Below are 24,513 nucleotides of genomic sequence, written 5' to 3' on the forward strand. Positions count from 1 at the left end.
ACTTACTTAATATGTAATAGGATTCCTCTGTTTTTTTCATTATTTATCATTTTAGGGATTCTTTGTTATAAAATTATGTTTTATCTCCTCTTCTCCTTTCTTTGCCATAAAGTAAAGGGCATCCTTTAGCTTCTGATCATTCAACTAGATGAAACTTAATTTCGTTCATTCAAGTAGAATGTATTAACCTGCATAGGATCCTGGTTCAGACAAAAAGTTAAAGCAGGTATTATTACAATATATAGTCTGTGTAATTTGTTTATAAACAAGTGTGTTTGTGAAATAGGTAGTAAATAACCCAGTTGGATGATTTGTTAAATTATGGGCTGATAAAAATGAAAAGAGGAGTTATCAGCAATGTACAGTTATCAGTAATGTGGAAGACTTTGCTTTTATAGTTATAGTTGTGGTCTCCTGCAAGGAGCAGTGGAATAGAAACAGGGGACCTGGTGACTACCATTGAATCTCCCATTAGCAAACACTTTGGGACAGATTATGGGGCAGATTACTCTCTGTAGCTTAGCTACTTCATTTATCAAATGGAAATAATGGAACTGTTTATTTTTTCTTTGCTGGAGTTTTACAAAAATAATATGTTAGAGTGTCGTATAAATAAAATGTGTTATAGTTGTGCTTTTAAAATGTCTTGTGGTTATGAGAAGTGACGTACATGCGGTAGGCAAAATAATAGTCTAAAGATGTCCACATCTTAATTCCTGGAACCTGGGATTATTTTATCTTGCATAACAAATAGAAATTAAGGTTACATATGGAATTACAGCTATCAGTCAGCTAACCTTAGATGAGGGGACCCCAAGTTATCACAAGGTTCCTAAACAGTGGAGGAGGGAGACAGAGAGGAAGCGAGAGAGATGCAGTGTAAGATTCAGCCAGTCACCGCTGGCTTTAAAGATGAAGAGGCGAGCCATGCACCAAGGAATACAGGGGGACTCTAGAAGATTAAAAGACAGGGAATTGGATTTGCATTGAGAGTCTCCAATAAAGAGTGCAGCTCTGCTAACACCTGGATTTTAGCCCAGTGAGACAGGTATTAACTTCAAGCCTTCAGAACTGTAAAATAATAAAGACATGTTGTTTTAAACCACTGAGTTTGTGGTAATTTGTTATAGCAGTAGTAGAAAAGTAATGCATTATAGAACATCTTGCATCAAATCTTCAAAGTTTGTTTAAATTTAGCATCTTTTGAAGATTTTGAGATTTGGGTTAAATTATGTGACTAACACAAACTTTAAAACAAGAGAGATTTTATATTAAATTAGGTGTAGAGAGGCCTTGTTTTTATATAGTTGTTTAGACTGAACATTTTCTTTGTAATCTTTGTCATCAGGTGCTACATAATAACAATTTGAAAGACAGCATATCACTTGAAAATCAAATTGTTTCTTATATTTAAAAAATAGGAATTTTTTTATCTTTAGTGTAAAGTATAATTAAATATTTAGTTTGAACTGAAGACTAAGGCCTCAAGATTTCATTTTTGTCTGCCTCTAAATCACTGTTGCCTAGGGCATATCTTTAATATCTGAATTTGTGGTGAATATTTCTAAAATGAGTAAAGTAGCCATTATAAAGGTTTACTGTTTGAGATGCTTTGAGAGCTTTCAAGCTCTAATGAGCAGTTTGATACATAGTTTATTTGGTGACCTAAGGAACAAAAAAGAGGTGATGTTTAAGTCCCATAGTTTCATTTCAAATTAGACTAGGAAGATGTGAGAATGTGGGGAAATAGGAGGATTGACTCAGGAGTATCATCAGTGACTAGAGGATAGACAAACATGTTAGCTTTTCCCTCTTGGTTTCAAGGTGGTTGCAGTAGCTCCAAGAATCATATTATATCAATATCCAAAGCAGAAAAGGAGGTTTAAAAAAAAAAAAGCAGGCTTTTTTACTTCGAATTTTTTTTAAGAGAAAAAAATCTCTCCCAGAAGATTTCCTTTTAAGAGTCCATTTTTCAGAAGTAGGTTACATGTTCACCACTAGAGTAATCACTGGCAAACAGGAATAAGATTACCAGAATTAGGACCAATCATGATTTATCCCATACGTCTGGGCACCTTGCTTCCCAAATAAAATTGGATTCTCTTAAGTAGTAAGAAGAGGAAATAAGTTTAAGTGGATGAGTAACTGTGTTTGCACAGATGGATAAGGTAAGTAGGATGTAAGGTTCAGTAAGATGCCACGTTGCAGGGCTGTGAGTTCAGAGAGAGGCGGAAGAGCACGTGTGAGGGAACTAAGAGGTTTCCTGAAGAAGGTGAAAATGGAGAGGAGCCTTGAATGATGGAGAGTCATTTTCATCAGTTTGAGTGAGGAGGGTATAATGAAGGTTGGGGGAAGGAAAAGATGATGTCTTTTTAAATACCAGAGTATAGTCCAGTTTAACTGGAAAGTAAAGTCTTAAACTGAATTGTGAGAAGGTAATGTTGGAAAGATAAATTAGTTCCCTATTATAGAGCATCTTGGTATCAGCCTGGATATTTTTTTGGAATAAATCTCATGGTGACATACAATCTAGGTAGGAAATAGCAGGAACAAACTTCTCATCATTCTCCCAGATGTGTTAATGACCTTAGAAAACTTCAAAATCCCATTTTTTCTTGGAGGACATATTATTTTCTTCATTTGAGTATTTCTACCTATTTTTCAAGAGCCAAATCACGTAGGACATTCTCTGGGAACCTGCCCTATACTTTGACCTTCAACACTGAACATTTATTGAACACTTACAATGCACTAGTCACTAAAAGAGATACCAACTTTTCTTTATTCAATTAATAATCGTTTATATTATTTAATTATAATGTAACAAACACATGGTGCTTACAGTTTGCTGTAGTAACTCATACAATCTCCACAATGATTATGTGAGGTATTATTATTTTTCGTTTCCCACCTTAAGAAACTGAGGTCCATTTTAAATTAAATTATAAATGATCTGTTTACATATCTCTTTCAGTAAACTGAATTTTTTTTTTTTGAGGTGTGTCTCTGTTTAAAATCTGTAGCTACATTTACAGAGCCTTGTGCATCATGATAGGTATTTGGTAACGTATGTTGAATGAGTGATTGAGTGATATGGATATGAACTGTGTGGCAGCAGCAGTATGAACAGCCATGGCATGATCTGTGAACCCCATGGTTTCCTGTGTAATCTCTGTTTTCTTTAAAACATTTGAGTCAGAAGACTTAGATTTGACTGCTGAATGCTCTTCTGTTGTGATAATATGCTGAATATTTTGTTGCCATGAAGGATTATGTAGCAGGCATTTTAAATATCTGCCCCTATTTGTTGTTTTCAAACATTTACTCATTTACTTCATATTTACTGTACCTGCTTTGTTTTAGTACTTGCTAGGTATTTAGATTTATACATTGGTGGATGAAACAAGATTTTACAATGTTTATAGCACCAAAATAGGTAGGGATATACTTGTTTAAAAAAATAATGTTTTGAAGATTTAATATAAACTGATTAACAATATTTTAAGTAATAAAATACATAATTTCAGGTAACAGTGCTATGAGGTAAAATGAAACATGGTTAATAAAATGAGACATGGTTAGAATAACTAGACAAGTAGAGCAGGGTAAGAAACTATGATAGCATTATGTATTTGTTTAATTGTACATTTATTTATTTACTCATGTCTCTGTGTACTCTTCCCTACTCTGCGCCCACACACAGGAACTTTGTCTGCTTTATTTTGTGCTGTGTCCCCAGTATAATATACCTCCTTGCCTCACCAGAGTGAAATGCCTACTTTGTGCCACAACTGTGGTTTTATTTGCCTTTCCCTGATGAGCAGTGTTGTCAAGCATCTTTTCATCTGTTTCCTGGCCATTTGTATACATTTTTTGAGAAATGTCTATTCATTCTGTTTGTCCATTTTTAATTGTTTAGTCTTCTTGTTACTGAGTTGTAGGGATTTTTAATATATATATACATATATATATATAAATTTTATGTATTTATTTATGTGTGTTCTAGATACAAATTCCTTACCAAATAAATAATTTGCTAATATTTCCTCCCCATTCTGAGTTATCTTTTCCCTTTCTTGATGATGTCTTCTGAAGCAAAAAGGTTTTAATTTTGATGATTTGATGAATGGTTAACATTTAAAAGTCTGCTTTTTCTTTTGTTGTTTGTTCTTTGGTGTCATGACCAAAAACCTATTGCCAAATCCCAGGTTATGAAGATTTAACTCTATGTTTTCTTCTAAGAGTTTTATAATTTTAGCTCTTACTTTTAGGTCTTTGATCCATTTGGGGTTAACATTTGTATCTGATGTGAGATAAGGAGTCTAACTTCATTCTTTTGCATTTGATTCATCAAGTTTTCCCTTTCAGTTCATAATATTCCTTTATAATCCTTTATTATTTCTGTAAGCATGGTAGGAATGTACCCCTTTTTATCTGTGATTCTAGTTATTTGAGTCCTTGTTTTTTCCTCTGGGTCCATTTAGCTAAGAGTTTGTTAGTTTGTATGATACTGATTCTTTCCTGTTGTTGTGTGGTGATCCATTGTAGGGGTATAGCAGAGTTGGTGGACGTTTGGTTTGTTTCCAGTTTGTGGCTGTTAGGAAGAGGGCCACTGTGAATGTGGGGGTATAGATTATGATATAGACAAATTGTTTCATTTCTTATGGATGGATGCCTAGGAGTGGGATTGCTGAGTGGAATGGTAAGTGTATGTTGAATTTTATGAGGCTGCATTTCTCTGATGGCCGAATATGTTGAGCATATTTTTATGTACATATTGGTCATTTGTGTATATTCTTTTATGAGGTCTCTATTGAGATCTTCTGACCTTTTTTCTGTTGTTATTATTGAGTTTTGAGAATTCTTTTTGTATTATGGATGTAGGTCTGTGTTGAATGTGTATGTTGTGAATCCTTTCTCCCAATCTGTGCTTTGCCTTTCATTTTCTTAATGGTGTCTTTAGGCAAGCAAAGGTTTTCAATTTTGGTTAAGTCCAATTTGTCAGTTAAAGTAAAAAAAGTATTTGGTGTCTGCCCAGCATTGGAATAAAAAGATATCTAATAGACAATAATTCTTAGGTTAAAAAGTTCACAGTGAAACAAGATTATAGTTTAATTACATTGCAGAAATGCAGGAAAGCAGTTTTTGGTTTTTAAGAGTGTCTTGAGGTGCTTTATAATAACTTATTTAGGATACATTTTAAAAAATTAAAATGAGATTGTAAGCTACCCCATAATGAAAAAATGAATATATTTTGTGGCTCATTTTTAAGATTTAAAAGTAAAGTGAAGTGGATCTTGTTTAATTAGAAAATAATTATCCAAAATATGCATGGTTATTTCTGTGATAACATTGATTGCCCTTACTATTTGGAAGTGTATTTCTACAATTTGGGTAAATATGTTATTTTTAATAACTTACTGCCTGAAATAATTCTGTGAAGGAGGATGTTAATTTCTAATATTTAAACTTTTTTTTTTTTTTTTTTTGGTTTGTGTTTCCCTCTGCTCTTTTGAGATGAAAAGACGCATAATTCTTTGAGCTATTTCTTCAGGACATTGGCTTTGGTCATAGTTTTCCATATCCCACAATACTGAGAAAGGAAATATAAGCAGTTTAAAGTAGTATCAAAAACAGGTCTTTATAGTTCTGGTACAGTCTTAACCTTTGGTTCTCATTGGCATCTGGAAGTAGAGTAGCCCTCTGTCCACTCAAGAATATATTTCCTTTCCCTTTCTTTTTTTTTTTTCCTCCAAAAAAATGTGAGTTGGAACAAAATACAAACTTCAGAGCTAAAGTGTTAAGAACCTGAGTACGGTTTAGCATATTTTATTTTTTCCCTACCTTGGTTATTTACCTTGGGATCACATTTTCAAGTAGAGCCCTCTTCAGCCTGGGTCTTTGAGTATGGGAACTCCCTGGCTGTCAGTTTCCAAAAATGAACGTATTTTGCTAAGCCTTTGAGATTCTGGATAACTTTGTTACTGAATATAACCTAGACTACCCTGGCTGATTACACTCTATTTATGAAATTGAATTCCTAAGTAAACAATAAAGTGGTTAAGAAGAATGACTTATTTGGTTGCCATCACAGAGAAAAATATCTTGGAGCTGATCCCCAAATGAACCAAGGTCATAAACACAGTTTAAAATACCTTCCTACCTAATAATTAGCATATACAATTGGTATTTGTGTAGTGATGAATTAAATTAAAGTTGTTGTAATCAAAATATATTTACTTTCTAATGCAGCTGCAGAGTCAGGTGACAGTCTCTTAAACTGAATCAGATAAGGTGGCATTTTAAGCATGCTCCAAATTGGTTAGTGTCTTCTTATATGTTTGGATAGTATTCTGCTTAGATCTTTCCTGGTTCTCCTTGCCTGATCCTTTTGTTAGTTCTGTGTAGTATACGGAACTAACAATAATCATTATTGATTATTGTTCAATTATCTGTTCTTGTATTCTCGTTGTCTATCACTGGTATCTAGTTTTATACTGAAGAAATATGTATGGAGTGACAAAGCAATTCACCAGAACGCAACATGATTCTCTCTGGCTTTTTTGCAATAGTGTATGTTAATGTGGTTAAGGAAGCTGAGTAATTCTCTACTTCTTGATTAGGTACTATTTTGAGGTTCTTTTATTTTAAAGTAATGTGAATTTGCCATATGTCAGATACTCCATATTCATGTACAAATATACAGCACATTTTATAGTTGGGTAATCTACCATTTGTCAAAATCATTATTCATTAAGGATGGATTGTTGAATATTGATTCTGAGCATGCATCAATTTTTGGTTATAATGGATTTCTATAAGGAATGGACAATCAAGCATTTTTTTGTTGTACTTGTAGATTAAATCCATGAGTTCTTCAGTCATGAACTGAAGAGTTGAGATAGGGAGGAGAAAGAAAAAGGTGACGTTGGTACATTTACCAAAAATTGCTGTCGTTAAGATGATGTATAATACAGTCTTTTCTCTTGAGGCAAAGTACTTAACCGAATAATTTCACTAATATTTGTATCCTGTGCATGAAGCAAATGATTCAGATTACCTACCATTTTATTAGTGAGGAAAGGAGAAAGTTGTTACTTTGCCCACTCTGTAAAGCTGATACAAAGTTGTTGTAATAAGAAAATGTTTTCTTGACTGAGAACGGAAAGTTCTCACTGCTAAGTGGGATTTATTTAAGAATGCGTTTTGAGCATAAAAAGTTAATTTCATTCTTTAAGTTTGCCAAATGAATTCTTCTTTATTCTTAGTTTAGCTTTTTAGATCATCTAATATTTAGCAAGTTTAAACTGGTAATCTTTACCTAGCTTAAAAAAAATCTTGTCAACAAAAAATTAATCAGTTGATTTAAGAAAGAAATGGAAGATTTCATTAGAGCTTAATATGAGGATTATAACCTGGGAAGAGCATCTCAAAGACCTCCAAGAACTGTTCTGCCTGTTAGAAATCAAGGCACAGTTATGTAAGTTTTTTGAGATAGAGCTCTGTACATCAAATGACATATTATTGACAGTTTACATAATCCAGATCATCCTGGTGGGTCATGTGACCCCCTTATAAGATCAAGAGGGAATGTTATCTTTTAAGGAGTTGTCTTGGTGCTAGGAGAATGTTGATTTTTATGGTCAAGCAGGAATTCCTGCTGATGGGAGAGATTTGGTAGATGCATAATGCAGATACGTGATCCCAGTGAGGGGAGAGAGGAGGCCAAAGGGCAGAGAAGAGTTTTTTTATGTTTAAATTTTTCTTGTCTTGCCATAAAATCTGAGTTTTATTTCACAATCTATTTACTGAAGCTTAAACCAAGTTTTTATTATTATAATTCACTCCTAAAGTAGTATCTCTTTTATAATTCCCAGATAACTCCATTTTACGTATCTGCTATCTAGAAAGATATATTTACTTTCCTTGTTCAAACTGTTGTAAATTACTTGATCTACACATTCATGTTTCTCTTCAGATCACATAAATCTTTCTTCTTTACTAAATTACATGATCACTTCCATAGTCCTTTGATGAAAAGTCCTAGAACTTGAGAGTGGCGTGGGATTGGGGGTGGGTAGGACTGCTTCTGGTACATTCTTATCTTTTGTTATTTTAAATATAGTATATTGAAGGTTAATAACTTTCTCGGTTTTTTCTTAACAGTAATATTAGAAGTAACAGATGTTCATTTAGAAAAATTAGCAAGTACACCAGTAATGACTGTCACACCTCACTTTCTGTCCATTTAGATTTATGCTACCCAATATGGTAGCCAATAAATGAAAATCAGTTAAAATGTAAAAAATTTAAAATTTAGTTCTTCAGTAGCACTAGCCACATTTCAAGTACTTAATAACTGTATCTGGCTGTTGGTTACTGTATCAGAGTGTGGATATTGAAATTTCCATCATTGTAGAAAGTCTATTAGATAGTTTTGTTGGATACAGTGTACCTGTGTACATAGTCCTTTTTATATAAAAATGGGATCATCCTGTGCATGCTGTTTTCTTATTTTTTCACTTTGTTATGAACACAATTCATTATCAGTGAATATTTTTTATCTAATATCATCTTTAAAGGCTGTGAAGAATTATATAGAAATAGCCATTAAAAAATTAGTTACCTATATTAGTCCATTTAGAATACTTACGATTTTTCACTATTATTTTATAAACAGTACTATAGCAAATATAATTTTTGTTAATTATGTATGTAAACCTTAATTACTTTTAGATAAACTATTGGAAAGCTAGAGCTTAATAAGAATCAAAGAAATTGTAGCCACTGGAGTACTTGAGTAGGGCTCTTGACTTAGTCTCACTTTCTTTATTCACATGTCATCCAAAAATGAGCAGAATTAAGAAAAGTCACTTCCCACACTTTCGTTACTCTTTGCAAAAATTCACTGAAAATTTAGTGAAGCCTTGGGAATTTGATTCACTTGCTTTTGTTTCATTATTCTCTCTCTCTTCCCTTTTCCTGCCAGAATACCTCCCTTTGGCATTTTTAACATCAGTTTTCCATATAAAAACTGAATTGGAATCTTTTAAACAAGTCTCAATGTAATATTCTCATAAAAAGTAAAAGTTGGCAAAATTCCATACTTGGATCCTTAAAAAGGAGAAGAGCCAAAAATGATAGTAGTTTTTCCCTTCGAAAGTAATCCCTGCTGACACTGAGCACCGTTATCTTGATGACTTGCCCACTTATGTTCAACTGCATTCAAGAAGGTTAGAGTGTTTATGCATTTACCTGATAAATTTGTGACTACTTTAGTAGGCATACTGGTTAATGGTGGTGTGTGTGTGTGTGTGTGTATATATATATATATATAGGGGGGGTGAGTTTGATATTTGTTCATTTTATTTTATTAAAATTCCCAGAATGAATGCCTTCACTCTCCTAAGCACTTAAGAAATGTATCAAAGATGATTAAATTAGAGGGGAAAATGTCAAATAACAAGAACAACCAAAAATAAAAAAACCCTGATACATTTAAAAAAAAGTGATATGATACTTTTCTTATTGCTTAAGACTAGTTATTAAAGAAATTAATTATATGTTTGCACTTACTTTTAGATTAAATATGATTGTCCAAAATAATCTATGGATATCAGTGAGATGCTTGGCCTGAGTTTGAGGTTGGATTAAAGTGGTGTTTGAGGCAAATGGCTCATATAACCAGTCGCTTCTCCCTTTACATGGTTATCGTGTTATCTGAAACGCCTGTATGTTAAAACTGTGTCCTTGCTTTGTGCAGTTCCCTGGTAACTGAGACTTCAAAGGCAGGTCCAGATTGGAGAGAAAGATTTATGGAGTCCTTCTCACTCCTCATTCTCAGTTGACCAAACTAGAAGGTTGTTAAGTATAATAGTTGCAGGTTTAGGCTTTAAAAAAATGTTGGGTATGTGCTCTTGCTGTTTTAGTTCTTCAATTATTTAAATCTTTTAGCCCTCTTTTTTTAAATGGAGTGGGTGTTAGACTTTTCATCTATAAACAGAATCCAGGATTGAGTGTAAACCTTACTGTGAGTTGTTTCATGTTCTGCTCTCAGGTATGACAGTAGAAACAGGACATTAAGAAGTCCCATAGTGTGTCCAAGTATGTGTTTATTTTGTGTCAAGCCTGAAAATTTCTAAATTTGCTGTGGTATAAATAATCATGATTAGACATAGAGGACATATATTTTATTTTGCCTTTTTGGAGCACAGTCTCGAGTGTTGATTTTTTGAAAAGAGTATACTTGAGCATGAGGATTGAGGGAACAGGAGCAGGAAATACTCTAGTGGGTTTCCTCAAATGGAACCCTGACTGTCCTGGGTGTTATGGCAGGGTTGTGGTTGTTCCCACGGAGGATTGTTTGATGGGATTAGGAAGATGACATTGGTCCTTGGAGGAAGGTATTTAGGGCAAATGCGTAGATATGCCTTTCAGAATTCACATAAAGGGAAGAAAGCTTGAGTTACAGTTCCTGTGCCATCTTGGCTTGTACTTGTGCAGAATGATATGGTAGAAATTAAATGCTTGCTTTTAGAATTAAGTATGGATTCCACTTACCGCAAGTAATTGAGTTGCTTTGAGCCTCAATTTCTCCTTTAAAAGGTGGGAATCAGACCCACCGCATCAGGTTGTTATGGGAAGTTAAATGAAATAATAAACAGTAAGGGCTTGTTCACTTCCACTCTCTTTTCCCTTGGGTGGCAGCGATAAAGTGTTCTCACAGGTCATGTTTGTCTTCTGACGCTCAGTAAAAGCTTGCTGGATTTGCGGCTCTTTGTTACCGTACATGTGAATTAATTTATGCCCTTTGTTTCAAATTCATTGTAACTTTGAAAAACTTGAATTATGATTTGATAAGACATGATTTTTGTTTTAACTGAAATTCAGGTCTTTCAACCTAGTCTGCAGAGACAAGCAAGTAGGATAATGGAAAATTATTGTAACTTAAACATATTCCCCATGAATACTTCCATAGCTGGAGTATGAAATTCTAGTGATTTGCTGTGACTGTGTAACAAGTGAAAGCTTGATAAACGTGAAGAGATGTGAACAATAATCATTTTTTAAAAGCAAATTAATTATGAGTAAATAGTTCTCTAAGCTGCTAGAGGGCATCATAATACCTGTTTGTAAAAAATGCAACCCCCTAAGAATGAGGGAAGGCAAAGAGCAAGGGAGGAATTGTGTGATGAGAAAAAGGCATTCTTTTCCTCCTCAACATGGGGGAGAGGAGCTAAGGTGGGATGTGAGAAATGGGATTGAATACTGTCATTAAGAATATCGCTAGTAGGGTAATTTATTGAATCCAATAGACAATAAGCCACATTAAAAAAATTATTTGATATATTTCCAAAGAATAAAAACTTAGGAGTTATATTCTGTCTCCTTCAGATTGAAAATACAACAGTATATTGAAGTTCCAATCATTTGAATCAATTCTCAGAGACATTGGAAAATAATAGTAGTAATGAAATTTCTTAAGAAACCAAAGCTCAGAGTCAGAATATTATGGTACCAGTTCAATCCTGTGTTCCTTGTGGAAAAGGTTTTTAAATGTGTGACTTTAAACCTTGTGTCTAGTAGCGCTAAAACTGAATTGGTCTTAATATTTTACACTAATGGGGAATTTGCCTGGAAATACTAGTAAGTCTTTGAGGTCTTATTCAGCCCTTAACAATTTAGGGATGGATTCAGAACGGCAGGTTAAGGATCTCTTCTTTCTCAGAGGCAGATGGGAAGGCACCTTTTGCATGAGGTTGCTGTCCCTAGAACTATAAAAATTCTGTCATCTTGTTGTAAACCTATGTGGTTGGACTGTAATATATGCTTTATTCCTTATTAGTGTTTAATTTAGCTGGGTCTAGTCAACTATTAGAAAAGGTAATCTTCCCCTAAGTAAAAAGAAGCATACAACAATAATTGACTGGGCACAAACAAGTTAAATGTCCCTAGGGAGGTTACCAGTTTTCCTTCAAGTAATCCAAACGATATTTTTTAGCTCTCTGTGCACATGATTCTATTTTTTGAAAGGCAGATGAAAAGATCCTGATTGAAGGGACAGGTTTATTGAGTCCCTGTTATGTGCCAAGAACCAAGCTAGGTTTGTATATATTGTCTCAATTATAACAGCAATCCTTGGAGGAAGATAGTGTTTTATGAAAGAGGAAATTGAGACTGACAGAGGTGCAGTCACCTACCTAAGGCTGGCAATTGCTAAGCAGAGAGCAATTGTCTAAAACCCAGATTGGTCTCACTCCTGGACAGAACTTCCTTTTAGACTTAATTCTCTAGGGTTTCCCGGTAGAAAGAGATATGCTTTGCTGTAATCAGTCTTATATTTATTCCACTGCCTGCTTTATTTTACAATAAACCGTGGTTTGTGTAAGCAGACAATGCTGATTTCATAAGTGTATTGTGGCCTGCCTTAACTCTTTATTGCAAAAAGGATATATATAGTTGAATTGGACATAAAAATATGCTATATACACGTACAGAATAATCCATACCTGGGTTACTCCGGATGTAAAGGGCCTTTTAAAAAATTCTTGATTTTTTTATATTTATGGGAAAACTTGATAATAGAGCAAAATTTATTTGGAGGATTCTTTTATTATTGTAACATTTCATGCCAAAGTTTGATCATAAATAAGACTCTTATATAAATTCAGTAACTTTATTTTATTTACTTGGGTTAAGTTTTTGAGTAAGTAATTAAGTAGTTTCTAATGTCTTTTAAAAAACTTCTTACATGCACATGTGCACTATATGCTGGTCACCGTTCTAAGAGCTCCTCAAATATTTATTTGTTTTGTCCTCTTAATAACCCTGAGTAGGTACTGTTATTATCTCCTGGTTTACAGACCAGAAAATGGAAGTGCAAAGAGGTGACGTCGCTTCCTAGGGCCCCAGAACAGGGGTTCTAACCCATACAGTCTGGTTCCCGAGGACCCACTCTTAACGATGGTGTTTTGCTGTTAGCAAGAGATGCAGACTTAGTAGAGAATTTTATTTTTTGAACTTAAAAATATATGTATTCTTATTTTGTCCCACTGAGGTGTATGGATAAAAGTTATAAATGGGTATCTATCTAATGAGGCACATAAAGGCAGATAGTTCATTGAGGTGAAAGTAAGTAACATATCACAAGGATGCTAGTCCCTGTTGTTGACAAATTTCTGAATTTTTGGTCACTTTTGTGTGAAAGGCGAAGACTAAAAAAGGTGTGGTTATAAATCTGGACTTTTACACAATAGAAAATTATTTCTTGACTATTTTACTTAAGACTTATTTCTGCAATCTCAGCATTATCACAGATTCTAAATTAATGTATTTATATTGGTCTTGTTTATTTAATACTACCACCATATTCAATATTATTCACTTGATAAGAACTACCCAATTTTTACTTCTCCATAGGTGACAAATTAATTACTTTAAACAGTGGCTTTCAGAGAAGTATTGTTTTGGCAAACATAAACAGCATGCATAAAGATCATTTTTGTCTGAGGAGAAATATCTCTCATTTCTTTCTCATTATAAAAATAATACATGTTTGTAATAAACATTAAAACGCTGTAGAAATGTGTAAAATAGAGACATATTTTTGTAAATTTACTCATTTGCCATGTACTGCTATATCTACAGAATATTTGAAATTTAAGATCTGCTATTGCTGTAGATGCCCATTGAGATAACTGCCCAGGTCTTCTAGAGCTAACGCCCCTTTCCCCATCACCATTGTTTTTATTGCCTCTTCCTCTGTCTCTGGCCAGACTTTTGAGGTCCAGAACCAGATATTGGGGCAAGCTGAAGCACTTTCTCTTTAATGAGAGTTTGGAATTAGGATTCAGGTAAATAATATGTATTGTCTATATTTATGGACAGTGATGATGGAGCTGGGAAATGGGTAGACAACATCAGGGTAAATTTGGGACATATTTCTGCCTTTGCTTTTGATGACATACCTCTGTTCTTTAATAAATTTTCATGTTGTTTAAGACAATTAAAGTAGTTTTTTCTCTCTCATATTTGAAAAAAATTCCTCTAAGTAATAAAGTCAGTACTCAAAGATATACTTACAGGTTATAGCATCTTAAATTTAGAAGGATCCTTAGAAATTATTTTTATTATTTATCATTTACTATTATTTTTAAAATACTTATTTACAAGTTACTATTTTAATGATTTACTATTTACTTTTTTCCTATTACATTTTCAAACCACAGAAACCTTTCTGCAAATGAAATCTAAGGCAGTAACTCAGTATGTAAAAGTGTTGAAGGGAGAAGCCCAGACCGTCGCATGTTCCACTTAGCACAGTGTGTGTATGAGGGTGTGGGTGTGGGGCATCGACCCTAAAGAGCAATGGTTTTGCCAGGAGCAGTTTTGCCCGTTGAGGAGATAGTTAGCAATATCTAGAGACATTTTTGATTGTCCCAGTGCGGGAGGGGGGTGCTATTGACATCCGGTGGGTTAGAGGTCAGGGGTGCTGTAAAACATCTTATAGTGCCCATGGCTACTCCCCACTGTTAAGTACACACTGCAAGACAAGCCAAGGCCAAAGCCAGGGTCTGACTAATTTGAGTAGAAAAATTGCCAGAAACCACTTTTAGATTTAGGTAGTTTATTATACAGATAGTGAAAAGAAGGGTAAACCAAGGGTGCCAGCTCCCTGTGGTCCTCGTCCCACATGAAAAGAATGACACTGAGAGAAAAAGGGCCAAATGACTGCAGTTGTGGGGTACCCTGTTGCTAAAGAGCCAGTAACAGGAGAGAGGAAGGAAGCCCCTTGCCCTGCCTCATCAGAAGTGGGAAGTGATGAGACACTGTCTGAGGACTGCCTCCAGGGGAAGTAGAGAGGTGAGTGGAGGATGGCTTCAGAGGAGCTCCTTGCAAGTCTTTTATTTCCAGAGACACAAGGCATTGCACCAAAACACAGAAAAACTGTGATTCAAGTCCTTGCTTAGCGTGTGAAGGATACTTGCTGAGTCTCCAGGGCACTGGTGCAGCCGTTACCCAACACCTGCAACAAATAATTATCAGATTCCAAATGTCAATAGTTCCAAGGTTCAGTCTGCTCTACAGTAGCGCTATTAAGTAGGAATGTAATGCTGGACATGAATGTAATTTAAATTTTTCTAATAGCCACATTTAAAAGAAACAGGTAATATTAATTTAATAATACATTTTACTTAAATCAGCAAATCCAAAATAGCTTTATTTCAACCCATAATGTAATTAATAATTCAGGTCATCAGCCTAGCTGCATTTCAAGGACTCAGTAGGCTTGTGGCTACTATATTGGATGGCATAGCTCTAGGAGACTGGAAAATCACTACTTATCTTAATTTATGGTTAATGAGACCAAGCTAAGACCATACAACCATTACTTCAAAACTTTTCTCTAGCTTGCTTAGTTCTCTGTTCATTATGCTAGAATCCCTGTTTTTTTTTTTTACTATTTTTTATTTTTTTTAATTGAAGTACAGTTAGTTATGATGTATCAATTTCTGGTGTACAGCACAGTGTCCCAGTCATGCATATACATACATATATTCGTTTTCATACAGAATCCCTGTTTTTATATCTCTGTTTTAGAAGAGCTTTATAAGTAGGGTCACATTAGGCCAGCCATTGTATTTTGAGGTTCTCAGAGATTTCTGCAAAGGGTATTAATTAAGATGAAGAAGCCACGTCACTCAGTGAATGTCACTACTTATTCAGTGAAAAGATACCACTGAGGATCAAAAAAAATCAATGTGAGTCTTGCTTATGTTGAGAGAAACTTGCTGATGATCATGAGTATGTTGAAAGGGAATAGAATTGATCACTCTTTCTGAATCCCACATTTAATTTGGTATGTAGAACCAGTATTTATCCCCTATGAATGTTAGAATTTGAAGAATTTATGTGTTTAGTTTATTTGGAGGTAGAAAGTCTGCTGTGAAAAAGGTGGATCATAATAATTGGAGAGAATTCTAAACAGAAACATAAAGAGGAAACAAAATATTTTTAAAATGCAAAATTTTGCAAATCAAAATAAATGTTACATTTATATCAGAGTTTTCTTTGATTTGGCTAATCTGACTTTGTATATTTTGGTTCCAGAGTAGCAGAGTAGAAAAACTTAGACTGTATCTAAAGCTATTAACATTTATTTTAAAATAACTTTTAAGATCTGATTGTTGTTTCCTAAATTAAATTTATCCCAAGAATAGGAATATGGTAATTTTACACTTGCAGAAATATCATTTTTTACAAATATACATGGAAACATAATTAAATCATTGCTTAGCACATATGCCATGTAGTATAACATATAGTTAGGATAGGTTCACAAATTATTTACTGCCGATATATTTTGTATACCATTACCCTATTAACTTATTGCTTTCCCTTGAATTATCAGCTATTTTTAATAGTAGTTCCTAATTTATATGTGTAATATTTTTTTCTGTATCATTGAGTTTATTCTGTTTGGACTTCTTGAACTTGTAAATTGGTGTCTTTTATTAGTTCTGGGAAAATCTTCGGCATTGTCTCTTCAAATATGTATGTTTCTTTTTCTTTTAAGATTAATTACAACATGTTAGACCTTCTCACTTCATCCTTTGTCCATGATTACTTCTCCTTGTAGCATTCTTGGAAATATCTATTGACTTTTCCAGGTCAGTAATTCTCTTCAGGTGTTTCTAATCTGCAGTTAAACCCTTCTATTGAGCTTTTAAAAATCAACTTTGCTGAATTATAAAATTAGTTTGAGATAATGAAACAAAATGTATCCATTTTAAGTATACATATTGACTGGTTTTGACAAATGTATGCACCCATGTAACCACTACCACAATTTAATAGAACATTTTTATAACTCTGAAAAATTCTCTGGTGTCCATTTGCAGTCAGTTTTCTCTTCTCCTTCATCATCTCCAGGGAACAGTTGATTTGTTTTCTGTCACTATAGATTAGTTTTCTGTTCTAGAAATATGTTCTTTGCTGTATGGATTCTTTTGCTCAGCATAATGTTTTAGAGATTTCATCCCTCTAGTATGAGTTAATAGTTCATTTCTTTTTATCTCTGAGTAGTATTTGCTTATCCTATCACCTGTTGATGGATATTGAGATTGTTCCCATTCTTTTACTGTTATAAACAAACATACGAATATTTATATGCAAGTCTTTTGTATGGACATATGTTTTCCTCTTGGATAAATATTTAAAAGTAGGATGTTAGAACATACAGTAATGTATATCTATCTTTATAAGTAATTGCCAGACTGATTTCCAAAGTGATTATGTACCATTTTATATGCCCACCCGCAATGTATGAGAATTCCTGTTTAGTACATCCTTGTTAATACTTGGCATTGCCCATCTTTTAAATTTGCATTTTTCTTTTGACCAATGATATTGAGCATCTTTTCATATATTGGTACTTTGTATATCTTTTGTGTAGTATCCTGGTTTTTGCCCATTTTTCAAATTGGGTTGTCTTTTTAATACTGATTTGTAGGCGTTCAGTATATAATCTGGATCTGGGTTTTTTATCACACATATTTGTTGCAAATATTTTGTTCTGGTTTATCGTTTGCCTCTTTATGTTCTTAATGGTGTCTTTTGAAGAGCAGAAAGTATTAATTTTGATAAAGTACAGTTTATCAATAATTTCTTCTATAGTTTAGGCCCTTTTTATCATTAAAAAAAAACTCCTATCTCAAAGTCATGAAGATTTTCTTCCATGTTTTATTCCACAAGTTTTATTGTTTTAACATTTATGTTTAAGTTTATGACTCATTTGGAATTAATTTGTTTATATAGTATGAGATAAGAGTCAAGTTTCATGGTTTTGTTTTTTCCTTTTCTTTTCTATGTAGATAACCAGTTGTTCCAGCATGATTTGTCAAAAAGATTTTTTTTTTCCATCACTGAATTATCTGGCTTTCTTTATAGGAAAATCAGTTGGCCATATGTATATCTATTTCCTGTTACATTGATCTAAATATCTATTCTTATTCCAGTATTTACTATAGGTTTATAATAGATGTTGAAATTAGGTAGCTTAATTCCTTCAACTTTTCAGGTCTTGAATTTCCTACTTGGTTCTTAGAATATCTCTGTTTACTTCTTCAGGCCATATATATTTTTTTTAATTCTTTGGACTTACAATAGTTTTAAAGTTTTTGTCTGCTAAGCCTAACATCTGGACCAATTTGGGTGTGATTTCTTTTGACTGCTTTTTTTTTTTTTTTTGGTTGTTCTTGACTGTGGATTACATTTTCCTTTTTCTTTATATGTCTAGTAAGTTTTGACTCAATAGTAGACATTGTACAGGTACTGCAATGTTATTTTCACTTATATTCCTCTGAAAAAATTTTATTCTTGTTTTAGCAGAGTTCAATTGCTTGCTAATCACCTTGAACTTTTGGAGGTTTGGCCTTATGCTTTGTTAGTGCATTTATGTAGAAAGCCCAAGGTATTTCCCAGATTTCTTTAACATAGTGGAACTCAGTCTCCAGACTGTCTTTTTTGCAGATCTTGTTGAGATTTTGTTTCAGAATTTATTAGGGTGTGTCTGTACTGGGGCTTATTCTAGGACAGAAATTTTCAAATTATTTTGATCACTTTTCATTCTTAAAAGTCATGGAACATTCTGAAGAGCTTCTGTTTATGTGGGTCATATATGACATATTAGAAATAAAAACTACAAACTTTAAAAAGTTACTAGTTTACTTATCAAATAACGAATTTCTATAAACAGTAACTATTTTCCAAAACATAAAAGTTAAGAGTATTGGTGTTGTTTTGCATTAAAGCAAATATCTTTACTATCTGGCTTAATCAAAGTCAGCTGGATCCTCATACCTGATTTTGGGTACAGTCTGTTCTGCTGAAAAAGATCCAAATCATAGTTGAAAGAGTGAAGTGTATTTGATAACCTTTTCAAATAATTTTGGATATTCTTCTTGATATCCTATCCATACTTGACAAGTTGTAGTTTCTTAATAGTTAATTGCAGTGTGGAAACAAACCATACCGGAGACCTTTGTGTGCTCTGTAACATCACAATCCATTGATCTGTCTTCTACTTTGAAAGGATGTATCCCAGCATTATTTTTTTAACAGTTTCTGTTGGTCATTTTGAAAATACTGATTCTCTGAGTTAGGCAGGTATTCCAAAATGTTGACACAGTTTTCAATGTATCAAAAAATTGCATTTGTCATAATTACATGAATGTCAGCAAAAAAAAAAAAAAGTGAATATTTACAAGTTCAGGCTCATGTAAGCAAATAAGAAATTTTACAAAATTCTAATTACTGCTTGAAAGCTTTAATTTTATCATTGACTTTTAAAAACGTATCTGCCAGATACCCAAGTCTAAATAACCGTAGTACTTCTGTTGGTTTTGCTTTTAATTGAAAAGATGCTTCATAATAAAAAGTCACTAATTCAGCTTGCAACTCCAATAATCACACAAGTCCTTTTCCTTGACACAACCATTATTACATTGATATGCAGAAGTCCTTAATGCATTCTTCCCAATTCTTCACAGAGAATATTAAAAAGATGTGGATCCAAAGATCAAGACTTAACAAAATTCATAATTTTAATTCAAGAACTTTCTAAAATAAAACCAACCCCCACCCCCATCCCATATTATAAATGCATGATAGTGAAGAATTCAGGGATTGATCACTAGTATAGTTTGGTTGCCAGTTGTTTTGTACCCTCTGTTGCTTTTGTACTATCAGTGCAAATGTTAATATAGTAAAACAAGAAAATTGTTATTATAAGAATAGTTTTGGCATTGTGGACTCCAACCCTCTGCTGTAAGGTGTGTGCTTATTCATAACTAGAATGGCCTTTTGTTTTCTCAGCTCTGAACCAAGTATGTTAACAAGATGTTTTTAGGATCTCTTTACTCTCTTAAGGCCAGAATTCCAGTTTCTCTCAGCACTTCTGTCCACCTCTACTGACTGTGTTATGCTCTCAACCTGTAACAGCTACTGCCCGTTAAGCCTCAGGTGGTCTTGTGTTACATGTGTACAGGCCAGCCCACAGCCTTGTTATGACAGGAGACCCCTACGCAGACATCTGAGGCCTCTTCTCTGCACAGGTGCACCCTCTCCACTTTCCCTCCCTGCACATTCCAGCCAGTTCATCTGCCTTGAATTCAGATCTCTGTTTTCTCAGTTCAGTATGACCACCATGTTCTGTTCTGATTCCAGTTGTGTGCACGCTGTCGGCAGATTGTCTCAGGCAGAGAGAGCTGAGTGATTATGGTACCCATCTTTTGAGTTTCCTTTCAAGGATCATAGTGTAGCTCTACTATTGATCACTGCCTTCAGTTAGTTGCTTCAAATATTTTGTCCAATTTTACAATTACTTGTGCCAGGGAGGGAGGGATAGTTACTGATTACTCCATCATGGCTGGGTACTGGAGCCATCATTTATAATTTGTTATTGTATATTTATTTCTAGAGCTTCTCTTTTGGTTCTTTTACAGATTTGCCTTATCACTCTTTCCTCTAACATAGATCTTTTAGCTTGTCTTTTGTTTTATGAAACACAAAATGCATAGTTCTCTTTATAATCCCTGGTAATTCTGGCATCTGAAGTTTTTATGAATCTGGTTTTGTGTTGTCTATTGATGCTAGTTGTTGCTTCTGCGTTTCAGATTACCTGTGTGCCTGGTTATCTTGGATATGTGCTGGACATTTTACTATACATTTATTTATAGGAATAATTTTTTGGCCTTTGATGAAGGTACCTTCCCCTGAAGATGGGTATATATGTTTGCCAGATTCCCGGGCCGTTACTGCCATTCCGGAACCATCCAAAATGGAAATATTTGAAAGAAATAAAATGATGTGAATGTTTAAATTTAATAGTTTTGTGGAATTAAATGAATCAATTTTAGTCTCTACTGAATTGGTCACAGGCTACAGGCATGTTTTCCAGACCTGGCTTGCTGTAGCTGAATGCCTGCACCAGAAATAGGAAAATCAAATGTCCTTCTTGCCATGGCTCTTTTAAGAATATCATTTTGAATACTGTGATTTGACCTTAGTTTCAACTATCTGTTGTTATGCTAGCTGCTCTGTTTCCCCCATCCTTCTGACTTCAAAAGGAGATAAATGGATTTGAGACATATAGCCAAGTCATTTGGGATTTGGGATTTGATGATGCCCTAATTGGTTAAAGGTAGCACAAAAAGCTTTTGAATGGCCACAGAAGTCTTAATTTACATACTGAATGTTACTCAGATTTTAGTTTCCTTGTTTTTCTTTCAAACTTTATTTTGTATATTGATTGTATATTTTAGGAACTTTGCTTCAGACATTTGTGCTACTTTTGAAGAAGAATCTGTTCTAATTAGTGTGCTGTCAATGTATATTGATGTTACAAGATGAATTGTACTATGTATCAGTAGTCACATTTTATTATTCCTTTTGGTAGCACAGAACCCTGAAAGCAAATTTTGAAGCATCCAGTATTGAGCCCTGCATGTCACCACTTAAAGTACAAGTGACATTCTTGAAAGCCATTGTTAATATCTTTGCCTCGTGCATGTGCTGTTCTTCTAGTATTAGAAAGTAGTCCCCCAAATCTCCAGAGAGAATAGTATGAAACAGAAATCACCTTGAGGAATTGCTTGGGGAGTAGTTTGGGACTTTTTAGTATGTATCCTACAACTTTCATTGATCGTGGTCTCAACTTTTGTTTTGTTTTTGTTAGATAAAGTGTTAGGATAAATAAACTTTTTTTTTTTTATTAAAGATTTTAGGGATGCTTCAGGTTAGGCTATATAACTCTAAAAGCATTATCAGGGACTTGTGGCCTACCTTCAATATCTAGAAATCATCTACGTATTCCAGCTCCTTCACTTTAGAGACTCGGGAACTGAGGTCCAGAGAATTTTACGTATGCCCTAGCTCAGTGCTTCTCAAACTGGCTGTGGTCAAGGACGAGTTTTTTCTTCCTCAGTTCATGGGAGACCAACAATTTTGTAAACTGTAATGAAGATGATGAGGTACTGGAGGAAGTAGTTTAAAATGACATGCCCAGTTCTAAATGCTTCCTCCTAATTTCTGTGCTTATCTCAATGTTGATGGATTACAAAGAGTTCTCTGACTAGAACAGTCCATAGACCACACTTTGTATATCACTGCCCAAGGTCGAGGTTGGCAAACAGTGATCCAAGGCCAGCTCACCCCTTGTTCTTTGTATATCCTATAGGCTGAGAATTGTTTTTACATTAAAAAATTATTTTTTAATTCATAAGAATAATATTTTCTGATACATGAAAATTACATAAAATTCAAATTTCAGTAAATAAAATTTTATTGAAACAGAGCTACACACATGCTTTTAAGTATTGTCTGTGGCTGCTTTTCCTCTGCAATAATGGCGTTGAGGCAGGGATGAGTAGTTGAGACAGAGACCATGTGATCTACAAAGCCTAATATATTTACTCTCTGAACCTTTAACAGGAAAAATTAAGATCTGAATGTTTGGCTCTGGGATGAGCATTGAATTAGTAGTGGTAGAGTTGAGAGTATAAACAGGGTCTAGATTTTTTTTTAACATTTTTTTTTACTGGGTTATAGTCATTTTACAATGTTGTGTCAAATTCCAGTGTAGAGCACAATTTTTCAGTTATACATGAACATACATACATTCATTGTCACAGCAGAGTCTACATTTTTAATGATGCTTTAAATGTTATTATTACCTGATATGTATTATCAGGCTCTGTGCTTAGTATTCTTGATGCCAGTTTTTGTTCTCATTTAATCTTCCCAGTGCTGCCCTTTTATAAAAAGTTAGGTAAGTTTAGATCCCTTCTGGTCACATAGATACCTTTATTGCTTCTAAAACTCTTAACTCTACTGAGTTTTGTTTTTTGCTTTTTTCACCCATATCTGGTGAATTAAAATGGTTGGATATTTTCAGGTGTGGGTTTGTTATCAGAATCTGATTTGGAAGATTCAGCTTCTTCCTTGTTGCTACGTTACTCTGCAATGATGTTTCTTTGTGTTCATGTCCAATGAAAGAGAAACATATGACTCAAAAATGTTTAGAAAACAGATATTTCTAGTAAATGATTACTGTTAAAAGTCACCTATAACAAAACAAAACTGAAATGGCAGATTTCTATTGCAAAATAGCCAAGACATAGTAGGTAAAATACCTGTTACAACAAAAAAGGTTGAGATTTTAGTGACTTTTGGAGGAATAACAAGGCTTTCAGTGTTTTGCCTCTGCCAGTCATTCAGCTGCAAAGAACTCCCATTATTATTATTGTCAAGGCTTGTTAAATTAACATACTGCTTTATTTCTTGTTTAAAGCAGGTTCTGAAGTTCACATAGTATGCAGTAAAAAACTCGGCTTTTCATGGTAGCTGTTATTTCTTTGTTTTCCTACCTTTCACGTGTGATCACTTGGCATCTAAATAAAACCATAGTGATAGCTGTCATCTTTACATTTGATACATGAGCCTGCTTCATGATAAAGACCCTTTACAAGCCAAATTTTCATGTTGGGATTTCTTCTTGGAATAAATATATATATATATTTGCATGAAAGCTTATTCATTATGATGAAAGAATAACTATAGTTTGATATTGTGATACTTGCTATTTTATTCTGCTTACTCTAGAGTCATTTTATAAACACCTGGAAAAGAATTAGTTCATGGTTAACAGTCAAGAATGAAATAATACAGAAAATGTTAGTAAGATCTCACTGCATCTTCTCAGGCCATGACTAGTTTTTATTATCCGAAGTCTGAAAGTACCCAAGATTTACTGCAGGAGATGCTGATGCAGCTGTCCCAATTCTAGATAAGGCTGTTCCTTTGTATCTTACAATAAAGCCATTGACTTGATAGTTTATGCATTAAAGGAAGAGGAAGAACTTTATAAACAGCAGGATTTATTACTTAGTAAAATACATGAGAATTGCCTTCCAAATATTCTAAAAAGAATGTATGTATTTTCGCATGGAACTGTAAATGAATGAAAATTTGGGACTCATCAACAGTCATATAGCATTAACCATTTATTGGAATTTAATATTTCTGCTTTGTTTCAAATTTATGCTGTAGAATAGTGGTAAATGGTAACAACTTCTGTTCTCTCCAGGAGTACACAGAATCCTGTGTTAGATTTGAGCTGTTAGAGTAACTTGTAATTGAACCTTGCTTATTGGGCTAATTTTTAATATATTTATTAGTTTAACCATTGGTTGGGTAGTGTTACAGCAACACCTGCCCTCTCCTCACCCTCTGTCCCTATACATACACACATCAAATGTAGTTGAGAAATGTTTTGGATTAATAAATTATATCTGGATTTTACTTCAACAGTGATTCTCTCTTTTGGGAGCCCCACGTCTCAGAATTCTCTGTAGCTCCTTTTTACCCGATATAGCATGTATAGCGTTCCTTCCTCAGCATATATTATAGTGATTGATTCTGATTCTAAACATCTTTGATGGGAAGAATTATTGT

The 24,513-nt window shown here is 33.9% G+C and overlaps 1 protein-coding gene across 2 annotated transcripts in view; it reads left to right on the plus strand.

Moving 5' to 3' along the window:
- The window catches only part of TNKS (tankyrase), a 159,559-nt gene that overhangs the window by 26,524 nt on the left and 108,522 nt on the right, over nt 1–24,513 (plus strand). The gene's annotated exons all lie outside the window — the stretch shown is intronic.

The sequence above is a fragment of the Camelus bactrianus genome, chromosome 26, assembly GCF_048773025.1.
Source record: "Camelus bactrianus isolate YW-2024 breed Bactrian camel chromosome 26, ASM4877302v1, whole genome shotgun sequence".
Classification (NCBI taxonomy): Eukaryota; Metazoa; Chordata; class Mammalia; order Artiodactyla; family Camelidae; genus Camelus; species Camelus bactrianus.